The 16,307-nt window shown below is 45.8% G+C and overlaps 1 protein-coding gene across 3 annotated transcripts in view; it reads right to left on the bottom strand.

The window, feature by feature from the left end:
- LOC146798508 (cytochrome P450 2F2-like) overlaps positions 1-10,060 on the bottom strand; it is a 528,068-nt gene extending 518,008 nt beyond the window's left edge. The window contains exon 1 of one of the 3 annotated variants that reach the window (XM_085625796.1): positions 9,871-10,060. The gene's annotated coding sequence lies outside the window, so the exon portion shown is untranslated. The remainder of the gene's footprint in view (positions 1-9,870) is intronic. The other 2 variants (XM_085625797.1, XM_085625795.1) reach the window with 2 other exon arrangements.
- Positions 10,061-16,307: the final 6,247 nt, after the last annotated feature.

Raw genomic sequence — 16,307 nt, 5'->3', positions numbered from 1 at the left:
AGGGCCTTCCTTTCATCCTTGTGCCCATATGTGGTTTGCCTTGCTGTCTCCCTGTGTTGTTGCACTGAGCTGTCTGTGGTTTGAGTTCACTGACTGTGCCAGCCATGTGTGCTTTGATGGTGTGAGGGTGTTGTGCTCTGTTCCTTGTGTTGATGTGATGTACACATGCTTGTTGTGTGTCTCCATGGCCTTCCATTTGTGTGTAGCCCACCTTGGTTTTCATATTTGTTGTGCTCCATTGCTGTTGGCATGTGGGGTGTGTATGTGTGTGTGTATGTGTGACTGTGCAGGCTGTGTGTCCATTTGGATGTTAATTCCTTGTATGTGTTCATTTGTTGCTTGTCCTCATTTATATTTCCCTGAGTGTGGTGGTGTGTGTGTTTCTGTGCTCCTGTGCTGTGTGTTGTGTGTTCCTGTGCAGCCACTCCTGCAGTGTGTGTCTCCATGATTGTTTGTTGTGTGGTGCAGGGTGTGTATTGCCCTGGCTTGTTGTTGTGCATGGGGTGCACAGGAGGGGCACATGGCATGTGCCATCATGGGGTGTGGCCCTGTGGTCTTTGTGCCCTGCCCATGCCTGGCACTGGCCCTGCCTTCTACATTGTGCGCATGTATTTGCTTGTGTTCGCCGCTGCGGTGACATGACCGGGACATTGCTGCATGGTGGCGGTAGCTGTGTGTCCAGGATCCAGCAGGGTAACTTTGTGGCAGGTGGGTGATATGTGGGTGCCCTTGTGGATGTGTCCCTGTCCCCCCTAGGGTGTCTGATGTGGATTTGGACCCTGTGTCAGCCCGTGTGTTGTGTGTTGTGTTTGTGTTGTTGCGTACCTGCGGCGGCGTCTGCGGCGGTACATGAGTTCCTGGGGATGTAGCAGGTACAGCACTGGAAAGACATGTAGAGCTGGGTCCATGGCGGTCATGACCGGGACTCTGGGTTTCACGCTCCGCTGTCGAGCTTCCACCGTCTCTGGTTGGGCAGTGTCTCCGCTGCGGTGCGTCTGCTTGCCTGAGTCATCCTAATTTGTGGAGCGGGGCGGACGTCATTCCGCATGGCGGTGAGTCTCCATTGGCTCATACCGCTGCGGTGGCGGGCGCACTTTGATGGCGGTGCGCGTCGCACAGCGGCGGTCGGGATATGGCCTATGTTTGACCATACTAATATGACGGGCGTGAGGTCCACTGCTCGTGGTCGGAAAAAGGCATTTTTCCGCACCGCCAGCGCCGCGGTGGTGCCACCGCCCAACATCCTAATGGACCCCTAAGTCTCATTATTTCATTCAGTCTCACTTATTTTACTCTGACTCACTCTGTCTCACTCAGTCTCGCTCGTTCTCACTCATTCTTTATTACTCAGCCTTACTGAGACCCACTTAGTCTCACACACAGTAACACTCTGCTACACTCACTGTCACTCTCCCTCATTTACATTCATTCTCACACATACTTGCTCTTACTGTCACTCATACTAATTTACTATTACTGTCACTTTCTCACTTACTCCTTCACTGACTCTTTCTCACTTTAACTCACACACATAGTTACACAGTCATGCTCAGAGTGCTGGGATTTCACCAACCATGAACAATCTCTCTGATGGCTGGCTCAGCAAGTACCTTTATGCACCTGTGTCAGCAATCAGTCAATGTCACTAGGTGCTTCAGTTAATTGCTGGACCCAAAGCGGGTCTGCATTTTATTTTTATTATATCACTCTTATTTAATAAAAATGGACCAGAAAACAAAGGGGGTGTAGTCTAGCTGTGGAGCTTATAAAGGAGAGCCGCTACTGGTCCAGGGACACCCATGCACCAAATTATTGGGAATGATAATTACTGCCTACTCTGAGTTATCCCCTGAGAAATTGGGCATAACATGCAGATTTGTGTACTTTTGAACTAAACCAGGGAAGTCAGATGATGACCTTTTCTAACCTCATAAACACTGGAAGGGAGAGAGTGTGTGTGTGTGTGTGGTGTGTCTGTGTGTGTGTGTGTGTGTGTGTGTGTGTGCAGCAAGTTTAGGGATATTTCTTTAAGAATCAACCAAACTATCTCATTTGAGTGAGTCAGTGTATTCACACTCTCTACCCACCTCTACAGGGTACGATAAAATAGTCCTTATTGCACAGCATAAAGTGCCTGGAAACAGAATCAACAATATGTTGTCCTCAAACCTGACAGCCAAAAATACAACGTTTTGATAAATGTATTTTTGCAAGGTCACTCACGTATATTTTAACTTTGCCGCCAACTGTACTGAGGTTGTTGGACAGATCTCTAATTGCACAGGGCATGAACTGGTAATTAAGGGGGCCCCCACTGGAGCTTTTCATTAGCCTGAGGCATGAGGAGTCCAAGGGCCAGCTCTGGGATGCTCTGTTGCAAGTGGTACAGCTTGTTAGCCAGTAGCAAAGAGAGGAGGGATGGGCACTGGAGCACTGCCACCGGCAACAGTCCATCGGAGATGGTCTACCAAAATGAGCAAGTAAGAAACAGAAGTGGCTCTGTAGGAGGTTCAAGCAAGAAGATCAGACAGAACAGGGCACTTGTTTTCTTCTCCCCAAAGGTACTGAAGAAATCGATTTGCTGGATAGGGAAAACAGAGGATGCCTATTGCCATTAGGCTGTCCCCAGGAAAGGGTCCAGGAGAGAGGGTGCAGTTGCTCCATCTTTCTGCATTCCACTGCAAAACAAATGACCTTTAAATGAGCAGCCAGGGTGCCTAGGTTTCATGGAATCTTGGTGAATACACAATATACCAGCGCTGACTCCTTTTCAGGGATTGACGAAGCCTCCCTGGACTTACTTTCATCTGCTGAGCCTTGACTGGAAGTTAGTGAGCCTGAGGAGTTGCAGTAAATGGAAGATGGTGCAGATTTTGATGATAGATAATGCTAAAATTTGCATTTGTGATTCGCATGTTTGAACTTTCTTTATGACACCTAACTCACCTTCATTCTTTAGCTTATTTCTTGCTTAGTATTCTTTCGTTATTATTATTGTTTATATCTTGTATTACCAACATCCTTGTTCTTTTGTATTGGTTTAATCCGGCCAGTGATTGGTTTGCTTCATTTTTGATTGCCGTACAAATGATAATCTTGAGTGATTTATGTCAGAACAGTAGAACATTTATAAAACGTGGCACATCACAAAATTGGGCCCCATTACGATGCCCGCCACCGTAATGGGAAATGGGACCGACCGCCAGAGGTGTGGAAGTCCCACGAGGCCAATTAGGATGCACCTGCCACACTGGCGGGCGCATTCTGGCCTTTAACATTGTGGACGGTGCTGCTGGGTGCAGCTCCGTCCGCAATGTTAAAAGTGCATGGCTTGCATTGCCATGCACAGCGTGACAGGCACTGTACGGTGCCTGCCAGCCTTGTGTATGGCAATGCAATGTAGGGGGGTGCCATAGGTATCCCCAAGTGCAGCCCACCACCCCCCTACCCCGCAATGTCCGCCAGCTATTCCATGGCGGCATCGCTGCCTTGGAAAGGCCTTTAAATTTGCACATCATAATATGGATGGCCGTGCCTGCTCGTCACCGCCACCATATCATGACCTAGATCCGCATGGCTGGCAATCGTAACAATTGCCTGCCGGCGGAAAAGCGGCAGATAGTCTTTCGGTCCACCGCGGTACCCCCCGCCATACTAATATGGCGGGGTAAATCAGGTACAGATGGCGGGCGGATCGCCACCACCCGGCCGGTGGTGGCCATCCGCCCGCCATCATAATGGAGCCCATTGTGTTTTATTTTATCAACTTTGTAGAGCGCTGGCATGAAAGCACTGAACATTGTGTGATAGGATACAAAATGTGCTGTATAGTTTCCACCCTACGGTAGGAACTGCGTGTTTGTGGACAGTAAATCCATTGGGATGGTGCCAGACTGATTCTATGCACCCAATCAGGATATGTTGTCCTAAAAGCTAGTTACCTCACAGTGCCATCATAAGCACCCTAAACCTAGACAGGTAAAAAATGGTTCTGGCAACCACTGAACATGACAGCCCTGATTCCCAGGAATCATGGTAGCAGATCTAGAACCCTTTTGCTCAGTCACTCATGCTCTCTTATTCTCCGAGAGATATACACGGAATACAAAGAGCAATGTTTTCAACGTTTATTGAACCAACATGATTCTTGTATAAAATATATGTGTTGTGATGATCAATAGACAGAAGCAGATGAAAGTTATTAGAAGTACCAAGACAATGAACAGAATAAAAAGCTCCACCATCATGCTATATAGTGTATAATCAAGCATATAAAACAATCTAGAAATCTGGCTTACTCCTACTATGCAGACCCTAACTTAAGTATTTAGGGAGTGTGCATTCTGCCAAGAATCCCCGTACTGGATGGTACAACCCCGGTTACCTGAAGGGAAAGAATGCAAGTCCATATCTTGGTCACAAGCTGGACACCCTTTCCAGAGATATCAGCACGCTATTGGGCTGATAGTTCAACATGTAGAGACCTCACTGATGACAGCAAAGTGCTCCCCTAACTAAACCCGGAAATACATGTTTATTTATAATACCGAGCATCCTTCCGAGCCCTGGGCAATCCAGCACTGTTATGGTTAATAGATAGCCATGTCATCTTGTGGATGAAAAATAGAACTACATTTGTATAACGCGTATTAAGGCCTTGTACATGGTGTTCAAGGAGTCATGATAATGGTCTCATGAAGTGGAATCTGTAAGCAAAGCAGTTTCAGAGACACTAATCCAGTATTGTCAAGCACGGAAATGTGTGGAAAAGGGTATTGTGTGAAGGGGAAAGGCAATGTGAGACACACAGTATTCCTTCATGTGTCTAACTAAGACACATGCCCCTTCTAGCATAAAAACAGTCCTGCATGCAACACAGGCACAGGGAGCCTGCATTGGTGCTAGGCTGCCAAAAGGGGTCCAGCTCAAGGAAAAGGACAGGAATGTGCCAAATTGCCTTAAATATGATGCATTCCTGCCCTTTCCCTGTCACGCTGTGCAGTGCAGCAAGGTGACTTGCTGCTCTGCGCTGCACTACGTGACTTCCTCATAAAGTAGGCCCTAAAAACCTAACCAAGTTTCCGCTCTAAGAATGGCTCTTTTATGAGCAAAATACAGAAGCTTAACTGCTCACTTAGCTCTTAATCCACTAGTGCAGCTGTTGTATGCATCTGGTTCCTTCTTTCTCTTGGGCCACTGCTGCAGGAAATGAGTGGAGACAAGGATCACCCTGAAGGGACAGGATCAGCTCCATAATGTTTTATTACAAAATTAAACAAAATGCAGTAATAAGCATGTATTACTACAAGGAGAGCAGCCCCCTGCACTTGTCCTACTGCCCACCTCCTCTGTGACAACCATCAAATTGTTGCTACCCACTACCTCCTTGTCTTCCTTGGCATGTCCCACTCACCAGCCATTGAAGTGAATGGAGTTTTGTAACTCCTCCCAGTTCCACTGTATGTGCGCCCCGAACGCAACTGGATCAATGGCATTCTAATTCAGCACTTGTGCATGCAGGTCTAAGAAAACCTCACCTAGCTGGTACTTGTGCATGTGACACCTGCAAAGTTAATTACAGGTCACCCAAGAGATTCGACACACTGTCTCGGAGCAGTAATGTCTTTGCAGCTGCGGCATGACAACACCCCTTGCGACCATTAACACCAGTCTCCAATGCAACTAACAAAACTAACGTTAGAAGACAACCACTGAGGTAATTGTCGTCATTATAGACTTGGCAAAAGATTTGGAACTTTATTAGCATGAAGGCGGACATCCTGTGACTTTTCATGGCGTGACCACAACTCCTGAACAATAAAGAGTCAGCGACATAACAAGATAATTCAACGACTCAAAACACCATAGGTACATATGTAGAGAATGTTATTACTTTATCGGTGCCTGCATGTGTAAGGTGATGGTGACGATTGTTCATACATGTGTTTGCATACCTAAAACAAGGGAACGATTCTAAAAAAGAACATTAAAAAAAATAATAAACCTCCAATGCAGTGAGACTATATCACATCTCAGTGTGGCCCCCTTTAGAAAAGCCAGTTGATTGCAGGTAGTCAGTGACTAAGGGTCAGAGTTATCAATGTTCCAAGCAGGGCAACGCAGCAAGGGACCTTGCTTGCTGTGCGATGCTGCGTTGAAGGGCAGAATGTGCTGTATTTAACATCATACGGCGCATTCCTATCCTTTCATTGTGCTGGTGCACTTTTGACTGCCTAACACCAAACAAACACCCTTACATCATGGTTCAAGGGTACCTGCGTTGTAAACAGGATTGCTATTGTATAGGAAGGTAACATTCCTTCACGAAATCAATCCTTCCTACGTTGATTTCTCAACTGCAGCACATGTAGAAAGAGTTTTAAAAAACGAGAAATAAAAATATCTCTCCTCATTACGCCTCATAACATGTTGAAGTATTCTCAGGTCCACCACTAATGGTAAATCTGGGAATGGACCAAAATCCATAGCTGGATGCGTGGGTACATGCATGCTCACCTGCCTCTCTGGAGCAGCATAACGCAAAGCAGCAATTTGCGCTGCCCTACATTACTCCAGATTCATCTAGCCATGCAGGACTACGCAGAATGGCTTTCCGTGGCTTGATAAATATGACATAAGTGTTGCGTCACACTTGTGCCCCTTGCATGGTGCAAGGGTGAGCCAACACTATGATAAATTGGGCCCTAAATTCTTAGTAAGAGATTTACACCAGGTACTATAATCCTAAGAAAGGGGTCATTCTCATTAACCCTATCTATTCCTGTATTTAAGGTATGACAGTGATATTCAAGGGAACACAGTCATGCAACCCAACAACAGGACCCTCTTTCCTGGGTCCTATCTGTCTTTCTTGTACTTCTTGAAATCACAAGTAAGGTGGTAGGGTTTAAGTAGTCGGTACATATATTCTCTTCAGAGCCACTTCAATGGCTAGTCGAGCCCTAACAGGCAGATCTTTGGCACACAAGTAGCATGTCCAAACAGCTGCCATTCATTTCTACCCAGATCTGTGACTGGGGGTGAGGTTCTGCAAAGTTTCAACGCTCTGTTCATCATCTCCCTGTGTTTGCTTTATTCGTCTTAAGTTGGCAGGGTATGCCCAGATGTGGGACCCTTGCTCACTTTGCCACAGGATTAAAGCTAGCCTGGCTGATGAGGGGTGTTACCCCGAATGCGGTCCCAGGATGCTTGTTTCCGGTCCAGAGAAGACCTGGCTTGGCAGTTCGGGCTGGACTATTCCCATGAGGCACAGGGTCAAGACTGTATGCATATATCTGGGTCTGAACTGGGTTGGCGAAGTGAGCTAAAGAACGATGATGGATTCAACCTACATCTGTGGCTGGCGGTGAGTGTCTGAAAAGTTTCAGCGCACCGTACATCATCTCCTTGTGTTTGCTTTGTTCGCCCTAAGTTGGCAGGGTATACCCAGACGTGGGTCCCTTGCTCCTATTGCCACTGAATTCAAGCTAGCTGGCTGATGAGGGGTGTTACCCTGAAACTGGTCCCAGGATGCTTGTTTCCGGTGCAGGGAAGACCTGGCTTGGCAGTTCGGGCTGGACTGTTCCCATGAGGCACAGGGTAAGACTGATTTGCATATGGCTGGGTCTGAACTGCGATGGTGAAGTTAGCTAAAGAACGATGATGGATTCAACCCAGACCTGTGACTGGAGGTGAGTGTCTGAAAAGTTTCAGCGCTCCGTACATCATCTCCTTGTGTTTGCTTCATTTGGCCTAAGTTGGCAGGGTATGCCCAGACGTGGGTCCCTTGCTCCTATTGCCACTGGATTCAAGCTAGCTGGCTGATGAGGGGTGTTATCCTGAAACCGGTCCCAGGAGGCTTGTTTCCGGTGCAGGGAAGACCTGGCTTGGCAATTCTGGCTGGACTGTTCCCATGAGGCACAGGGACAAGACTGATTTCCATATAGCTGGGTCTGAACTGGGGTGGTGAAGTGAGCTAAATTGTTATGATGGATTCAACCCAGATCTGTGACTGGGAGTGAGTGTCTGAAAAGATTCAGCGCTCCGTGTGTTTGACGGCTAGAAATGATCCATAGAATTGTAAAAGTGCCTGCCAAACACGGGGCTGCTGTCTGCAGCATGAACAATTTCCAATCCCTAAAGTGCTGGTGCAATACAATATCAAAAAATCTCCCAGCGTCATAAATAGCTCGAATACAGATTTAAGGTGAGACTGCTGAACTATAATTCATCAATTTGAAAAAACGATTGAAGAACCAAAATATAAAGTTAAAAAGCAGCCCCTTTAAACCTCCAACCAAAATTCTGCAATTCTTTTAAAAATTCTGTCAAAAGTTTTTTTTAAGGATTCTTAGAATAGAATAAGAGAAGATAATAATTTCTTTCTCTTTCTTCAGACATTAAATTATTGGAATTCTGAAGCGATTACGGCAACAGCAGAAGGTAGAGAAAGACCATGGCTTGTTTAGAGAGTGGTCGACAGCATATGAATATTTCGAGCAGTGGCTTCTGATGAACTTTGATAGTGATGAGGTCTAATTAGTGCCTTAAATTTGACTTTCCAGTGAGAGAAGCAAAATAGGAGGCCTTCTATAGGAATAGGGAGCGTGTGGTGGTGGGGAACTCTTCCCTCCCACTCCGACAGAGAACATTTTTTTGAAAATACAGGGACAAACTGTCCGTTCTACTGCAAATGTTTTGCATACATGACCTATAATACACAGCCATTAACTACATTCCCAAATTGTACCCACGCTAGTGTGAACCGTCAAGACACCCCTCCCCCCCCCCCCCCCCCCCCACACACACACACACAGACACATGCGTTGGGTGGTGGAAGCTCGCGTGGCGATATTGTTTACGCATGTGCTTTCCATCCAGCGGTTGAAATGAGGACAGAGTCCTCATGAGAGGGGCGGGGAGGGAACGGGCTCATTTTCGTGTTTTCCACTTCAGTTACCATCACTCAGCACGTAGGGGCAGATGTACAAGCCCCTTGCGCCACTTTTGCGTCACTTTCAACATGACGCAAAAGTGGCGCATGGGGCTTGTAAATCTGCCCCATTAGAGTAGAATTTTTTTTAGCACAATCAACCATTGCTGGGCAATTTGATTGAGACCACTCTGTGAAAGCAAGCACAGAAATGTTCATTTTGGGGCATTAGAAGGATATATTCACATTATGCAGCACAATGTCACAATAACACGATGGAGTAATCCACTCAGTTTAGGAAAAAACACACTGATGTAAATGTTTAATCATAATCGCGTGGCTCTCGAATTCTGTTTTAGAGCAGAGCTTGGACAATGGGCGGGAAATCAGCTACATGTGAAAGTACGTGAATCCATAGAGAAGGCGAGTATTATATATAGATGGAAGCACAAAACGTAAAGTGAATGGAAACCAAAGTCACCAAAATAAGGGGCATATTATCAAGCCAGGCGATACAATTATCGCCGCTTTAGCGGCAGAAAACCGCCGCTAAAACGGCGATAACGGGCTTGATAATATGCTCTATCGAATTCCAATTGAAGCCCATGTTAGATGTCCTTCACATCTAACATGGGCTTCAATTGGAATTCTATAGAGCATATATTATCAAGCCCGTTATCGCCGTTTTAGCGGCAGTTTTCTGCCGCTAATGCGGCGATAATTGTATCGCCTGGCTTGATAATATGCCCCCTAAAAACTGTATAATTGGCGTTAACTAATAGGGCAACAAGGCACTCTTATTCTGCATGCATTTTGAACACAGGAAAAGCAAAGCGGTACACACAGATCCTAAAAGGAAACCTTAAAGTACCGGAATCATATATTAACGAATTGTTTTCTCCCTCTTGGCCCACCTCCCTGATATGCACACAGCTTACCTTATATTCTTCTCAAGCACTGAGGGGTTTGACGTAATACAGCACTAGCTCCTGTCAGCTTGTGAATGGATATAAATGTCCTAAAAGAATTTTGAAGGTTTAAGGCAGCGATCGTTCAAAAGAGCACCAGAGCTCAGGCAGAGACGGTACTTGTAAAGCCAGTTTCCAAAAAGTTTCAGAGTTAATAGTTGCATGCAATATACAATTTCGCAACTGCTTGGCATCGTCTCCTGTTTCATGCGGTACCAATGCCAGAATGTTTGGAACTGATTCGGCACACAGGATTCTGGCCCCAATGCTGCATTGCAAAGAAAACCCTGGGGCTTATTTACAAGCCCCTTGCGCCGCCAGTGCGTCACTCATAATATGGGGAAAAGTGACGTACGGGCGGCACAGGGGGCTTGTAAATAAGCCCCCAAATTGGGTGTGGTCTGGTGTGTATCCAGGGCAGGATTTGTTCTGACTCTGAAGTTATTTAAGGTCAGGCATCTGATGCATATTCAGTTCTTTTTTATTATTTGAGTTCTGTTCTTTGAGATATGTTTTCAAATCAGAAATGAAATGTTAAAAGTTGCAAAAAGCAGTGGAGAAAAACACTAATGTATGAGCTGCTCATAAAAACCACAGGACAAGTCAAGGTCTCAGGTCTGTTAGAAGTTATCGAGGGGCCAGGTTAAAAAAATACACGCGGGCCCCGCCTTCTTACATTTATGTGAGGTAACATAAGCACAAGGCACGGCTACCTGATTCAAATTATAAACAATCATTGGCAAAGTCAATAGCTGTGATGCTGGCAGACAGCCTTTTTGGCTTTGCAAATGCTTGTTTAGTTTTATCAGAGTTTGGTAAAACTTTATTGGTGGGGAGTTGCTGGCAACTTGCCAATATAAAAAAAACATGGACTAATATGAAAAATATGGTGCTGAGGAGGGTGGTGGATCTGGATATGTTTAATACTCTGCATATCTTAAGCCCTATGTATAGGACCACTCCCCTCTCCTGGTCACATTGCTTTCTGGGTGTGTTAGGCCCAGAACGCCGCTGTGGAGACTCCTTGTGGAGGTGCTTGAAAACAGAGAATTCCCACAGCATGTGAAGAAGTTCACCACACGCTTCTTTCCTGAGAACTCGCACACTACTAACAGGATGACTGAATTGAAGGCTTACAAGGTAGCGCTGAGGTTTTAATGTATGGGTTACATGCATGGGTCCAGGCACAACTGGAGTGCCAGCTCGCACACTTGGAAAGTAAGCAGGCAGACTCGGATAGCCGCACTGATTGGGACCCCAACGCCTGTAGGCAGCAGGAGAAGCTTAAGCACCAAATAGGACACTTGGTTCTGTCTCGAGAAATACTCCTGCACCCAAAATCGACCAAGATGGTTTAGGAAAGGCGATAAGACAGGTAGAATGTTGGTGGGCTGCTAAAAAGAGACTGGCCCCAGTCTCATGTCCTCTCCTTGATCAGGGGGATGGTACGGCTGTGGTAGCCAGCGGCCAAACAAACATAGCCTGTGTGGAATACCTGCAGGAGGGCTTCAAACGGAGGCCGCTACCGTAAGAGTACCTCCGGGCAGCGGCACTGCCCAGATTGAGCCAGGAGCATCAAACTCTCCCGGAACCCCCGTAATGCTGGAGGAGGTACAGGAAGTGCTAGCGGACATTAAGCAGGGGAAGACCCCGGATACTGAGGGCTTTCTGGCTGGCAGGACTATACCAGCTACTGCCGTCGGTCGCCCTAGAAAAATGATTTAAAGTGTAGTGACGATTAGAAAGACTGGAGGTGCCCCGGAGTCTGAGTGAGGTGACGAAATATTGCTACTTAAGGACAGCAAAGATCCTGCTGGGCTCACATCATGTAGGCCCCTCCCCATGCTTAACGAGGTCTTTAAAATACCCTGCAAGCACTGGCTGCCGATTTCTACTAGTGGCCCAGACATTGATACACTCAGTCCAGATTGGGTTTATACCAGGAAGGAGTGCTGGAGCGAGGTTTTCCCTAAGAATTGTATACCTCCTCCATTCCATCATTTTGAATTAACATGAATAATTGATTAACATTAATAGTAATAATTGTTTGCTGTGTTTAAATTAATCAACATTACTTTTTAGAAAATACACGTGGGAATCGCATTTGCATGGCCTGATTGAAACATAAACTAATTTCGTACGCATACTAATGTCAGATATTTAGAATTTGCATGTTATATGTTGCTTTTGTGATGTGATTTGTGAATCGTGCTTTAAATTGTGAGTATAAACTGCAATGTGTGTTTCTTTTGCTAGATAAATACACACACATAGAGGGTTTAGTGAGGGAATAACATTTTAATAGTCATTTCCATGTATTAATTACGTTTTATGTTTCTTTGCTTAAGTTGACCTTTCTGGAGTGGCCACAAAATGGCTGCCATCCCTATTTTGACGCACCGACAAGACACAGAAGTCACTGAGTGAAGTGCGCCTGCGCTAAAAGATGAGCAACAATAACCTCGTCCTGACCCCAGGCAGACTGTATTCGTGAAGGACATCCTGGGAGGAGTGTCAAGCCTCAAACAAAGGACTTTCTTAAACTATGAACTGTTATAATTGATGACACTAAGGACACAACCCCGCAGGGGAATAAACATGCCCTGAATGGACTTGAAACATTTGCTACTTTATTAATAAATTGAGAGCTGCATCTAATGCAACATCTAATGCATGGGAATCAGGAAGAAAGATGCTGGTTTAACCAATCAAATTTGTTCTAAAATATGTATTGAAACATTTGTTGTCAAAATTTTACTATAAAAGTAGACTAGAGAGAGTAGGACATTACTTCCGCTTCTATTACGAGCACACCTTCACTTTACCAGATTGCCCGACGTTATGCTGACGGAGAGGACGGTGACACTGCTGGACAGCTGCTACCAGAGACTCTGATGGACTGATCAGATGCCCAATTAACTTACGAACTGATTCTTTGATTTATGGGCATAAAGACGAAAGATCTGAATTTGACATAGAGGACGCCATTTAGCCAGATTAGGTAAATATGCGAACCAAAATTATTGAATGCTATATGATTTCCTTATGTTTTAATTAGATAGAAATATTATTTCATTTAAAGAACTGTGTTGGGTTATTATTTGAAGTATTTTAATGTATATTGTTGAGAAGAATTAAGTGTTGCTATTCCCAGCAACGGGCTGATCCATGACCAATAGTATGGGAGGAACTGCTAGGTTATAATGTATTGAGATCCTGGTGAGGTAGGGAGGTATAGGTAAACTTGTTGTTACTCATCAGGTGATTGGTGCAATCTTCCTCCCATTTCCAGCACATGGAATAAAGAAAGGACTCCCCTCTCTTGACGACCATGGATCTGAAAGTAGAATGAATGATTGGTGTTATGGGCCCCACCGGTGAACGAGTGAATGAAATGTGGTTGTAGAAGAAGATCTGTGGTCTGGTCTGTAGCGAGGGGATTTGTGGTATTCAGCGCTGGAGCAGGAGCACCATGTCTAGCCTGCATCGCCTGAACCATATTATGCACATACACAAAGGGGTCCGCCTCGTTGATACCCCACACATGGTGTATGCTGATGATGCCTTGGTCTACTTGCAGAACCCAGAATGGTCGGATCCAGTGCTAATGTGGGAGCTGAGTAGATTTGTGGACGTTTCGGGACTGCGTATGAACAGGACCAAGTCCAAGTTGTTATCTCTGGCGGGGCTAGGGCAGCAGGACTTGGAGCTCCCACAGGTCTTGGGGCTGCACAGGGAAGGGGATGCTTTCCAATACCTTGGGATATGGTTCACACGGGACCTGGAGACCAACTATGCACTCAATGTGGGGAAGATGTTGTGGGGGGGCTGGCTTGGTCTCTCAAGTTCTGTAAGATGCTCCCACTGTCTGTAGGGGGGGCGGATTTCTTGGTAAAAATCCTCTTCCTACTGTGATGCCTCTACATAGTACAGAATGCAATGTGCCGGGCCCCCCTCCTCCACGTTAGTGCAGCTAACTAAACTGCTGGAGAACTTGGTTTGGGTGGGCAGTCGGAGTCAAGTCAAGCTTGACACACTTCAGATCCCTTGACAGAACAGAGGCCTTGGGTTACCTGATCACTTTTTGTATTCTGAAACGTCACAACTCCAGCACATGGTGCAGTGGCTAGACAAGGACCCAAACTGTAAATAAGCCCTCCTAGCGGGAACATTCGACCCATACATACTTCTGGAGGTCCTCATGATGAGGAGAGCAGTCCCTGACTCCCTCCCCTATTTCATGCAACAAATGGGCAGAGTTTGCAACAGGGTAGTGGCGGTGGTTCTGTGCAAGGAGCCTTATGTGGAAGATTTGTCCCTCTATGCCCTTAGACTGTATTCTGTCCTTTTACGGCATATGTCCTTTGTAAGGTGGTGGGAGGGTGGCTGCAGGACTGCAGGGGACCTCTGTATCAACAAACGGTTCATCATTTTTTACCAAACCCAAGAGTGGTTACTAACCACTGGTTAGGTGTTGTCCTGGGACAGTTTTTACAGTATACTAGTTGGGGCACACAGCCCAGGGGGCCTTCAGCATGTTTCCAGACGAACCACAGGAGCATGCATTACTGCAACTTTTGGGGGGCTTGGCAGGTTGTAGATGACTCATTACATACCTACATGTAGCCGTATTCCCAAATAAGGGTGGGGGGGAAATGTGAGCTAAAGAGAGGTGGAGCGCAAACTGTGGGGAAGAACTGACTGACGCTGAATGGCGGAGAGACTGCAAGCAGGTCTGACTCATGCCACCCAATGCCTTCTTTAAGCTCATACATTTAACTTCCTGCACCAAATCTACAAGACCCTCCCCCCCCCAAAAAAATGCTCTCTAGAATATACCCTGGACTTACTTACAGATGTCCACTACATGATAATGGGTGACACAAAAAAATCTGAAGGACCTGGGTGAAGTGAGATACAAAAAAACAGTGGTCCTAACGGACATCAAGGATGTCATTGGAATAATATTGCGTCTTGTCTGTAAATTACTTTGGATTAATTGTATATTGAATCAGGATAGTTAAATTGTTTTGGTTTACCCTTCCTTCCAAATGTGGGACAAGGGGCCAGCCTTTGGCAGGCTTCTCGCACACGACTTGGCCCTGCGGGTGATTGATAAGCTGCTGGACAGAATTGGTTGATGCAATTTTACACATAATTGGAGTCATCCTACCGAAGATGGTGAAATTCTGAGGCATGTTCACAACGAAGTGGCAGAGCGTTGCGTTAAGCCAAGGACCTCTGTTTGCTAGAAGTGCTTCCGCAGGAGGGAAGATCCCTGAAAATGCCAGCCCGAATGCTGGTGCTGATGGTGGCATTAGCGAGGCTCCAGACTGCTATTGGCTGGCGGGCGCCGCAGGTGCCTGAGGTCTCGGCTTGGAGACGGGATCTGAAGAGTGGGCGCTGGCAGATGAGCAACACACTAAACGCATGTGCACAGACGAAAATGCTGCAGGTGACTTGGTGAGCTGGGTAAAACTTATCTTGAAAATTGTCTGCTGGGCGACATCAGCAGCACACACAGGTATTGGAACAATAAATTGTCGAAAAATTGGTAATTTGGCTGTCTTGTTTTACTGTCTGATAAAAACGCTAATAATCAAACCTTTAAAAAAATAACTATCTTTAGTCAAGGAACCATTCTTCGATACGTTGCTCAACAGTAACCATTTCATCCAATAATCCTCATGGACAAGAATTTTAATTTTTCCTAAATCACTGGCATACCGCCAATCAGAGTCACATATACGATCTTAATGAAAAATCAGCAAGGACTGAGAAGCTGTAGCAGTAGAGGAACACACCACAAATTCAGATGTATTCACAGGTGTTGGCACTGGCAGTCGATGTTCTGTTACTGTGTGTAGAACCTGTGCCAAAATGGAGTCCCGATTCAAACACAACACAAGCCACAAAGTAGCTGCAAGATTTGTGACTGACGGGATGATTTCAGCTAGATCAGCCTTAATCAAAATGTACAGAGAAAGAAAGGAATGTGGGACAAAGTTAACTCGCTTGGTGTTCCCGTGGATATTTTTGCAGTCTTCTCTGTATTCACGTTCACAGGTTTCAGTCTAAGGTCACGGTCCATGCAGGTTACTATGTAGGGATGTTTGCAAATCACTTCCGATTTACAACTTTTTATCCACCAGGTGCACAGTATATGCCTTAGGCCAAATTTCATGAGGTGTAATTAATGTAGTTACATTCTTTTATGATTCTTGTCACATAGTAAGCAGAGTTTGAAAATTGAATGCTGCAGGCTAATGGATGTGTGGCTTAGAAAGACTGTTTTGTCGTCAGAATAAAAGCGTCGTAGGCCGGCCAAACAGACATGTGCACTTAGGTTTCTCCAACCCAGTTGTGTTGCACAGCCGGGTTGGAGAAACGTCACAGAGTCCTAGGCA

Source organism: Triturus cristatus, chromosome 9, assembly GCF_964204655.1.
Source record: "Triturus cristatus chromosome 9, aTriCri1.1, whole genome shotgun sequence".
Lineage (NCBI taxonomy): Eukaryota > Metazoa > Chordata > Amphibia > Caudata > Salamandridae > Triturus > Triturus cristatus.
The sequence above is the reverse complement of the archived record's forward strand: the minus strand, read 5'-3'. Positions and strand labels throughout refer to the sequence as shown.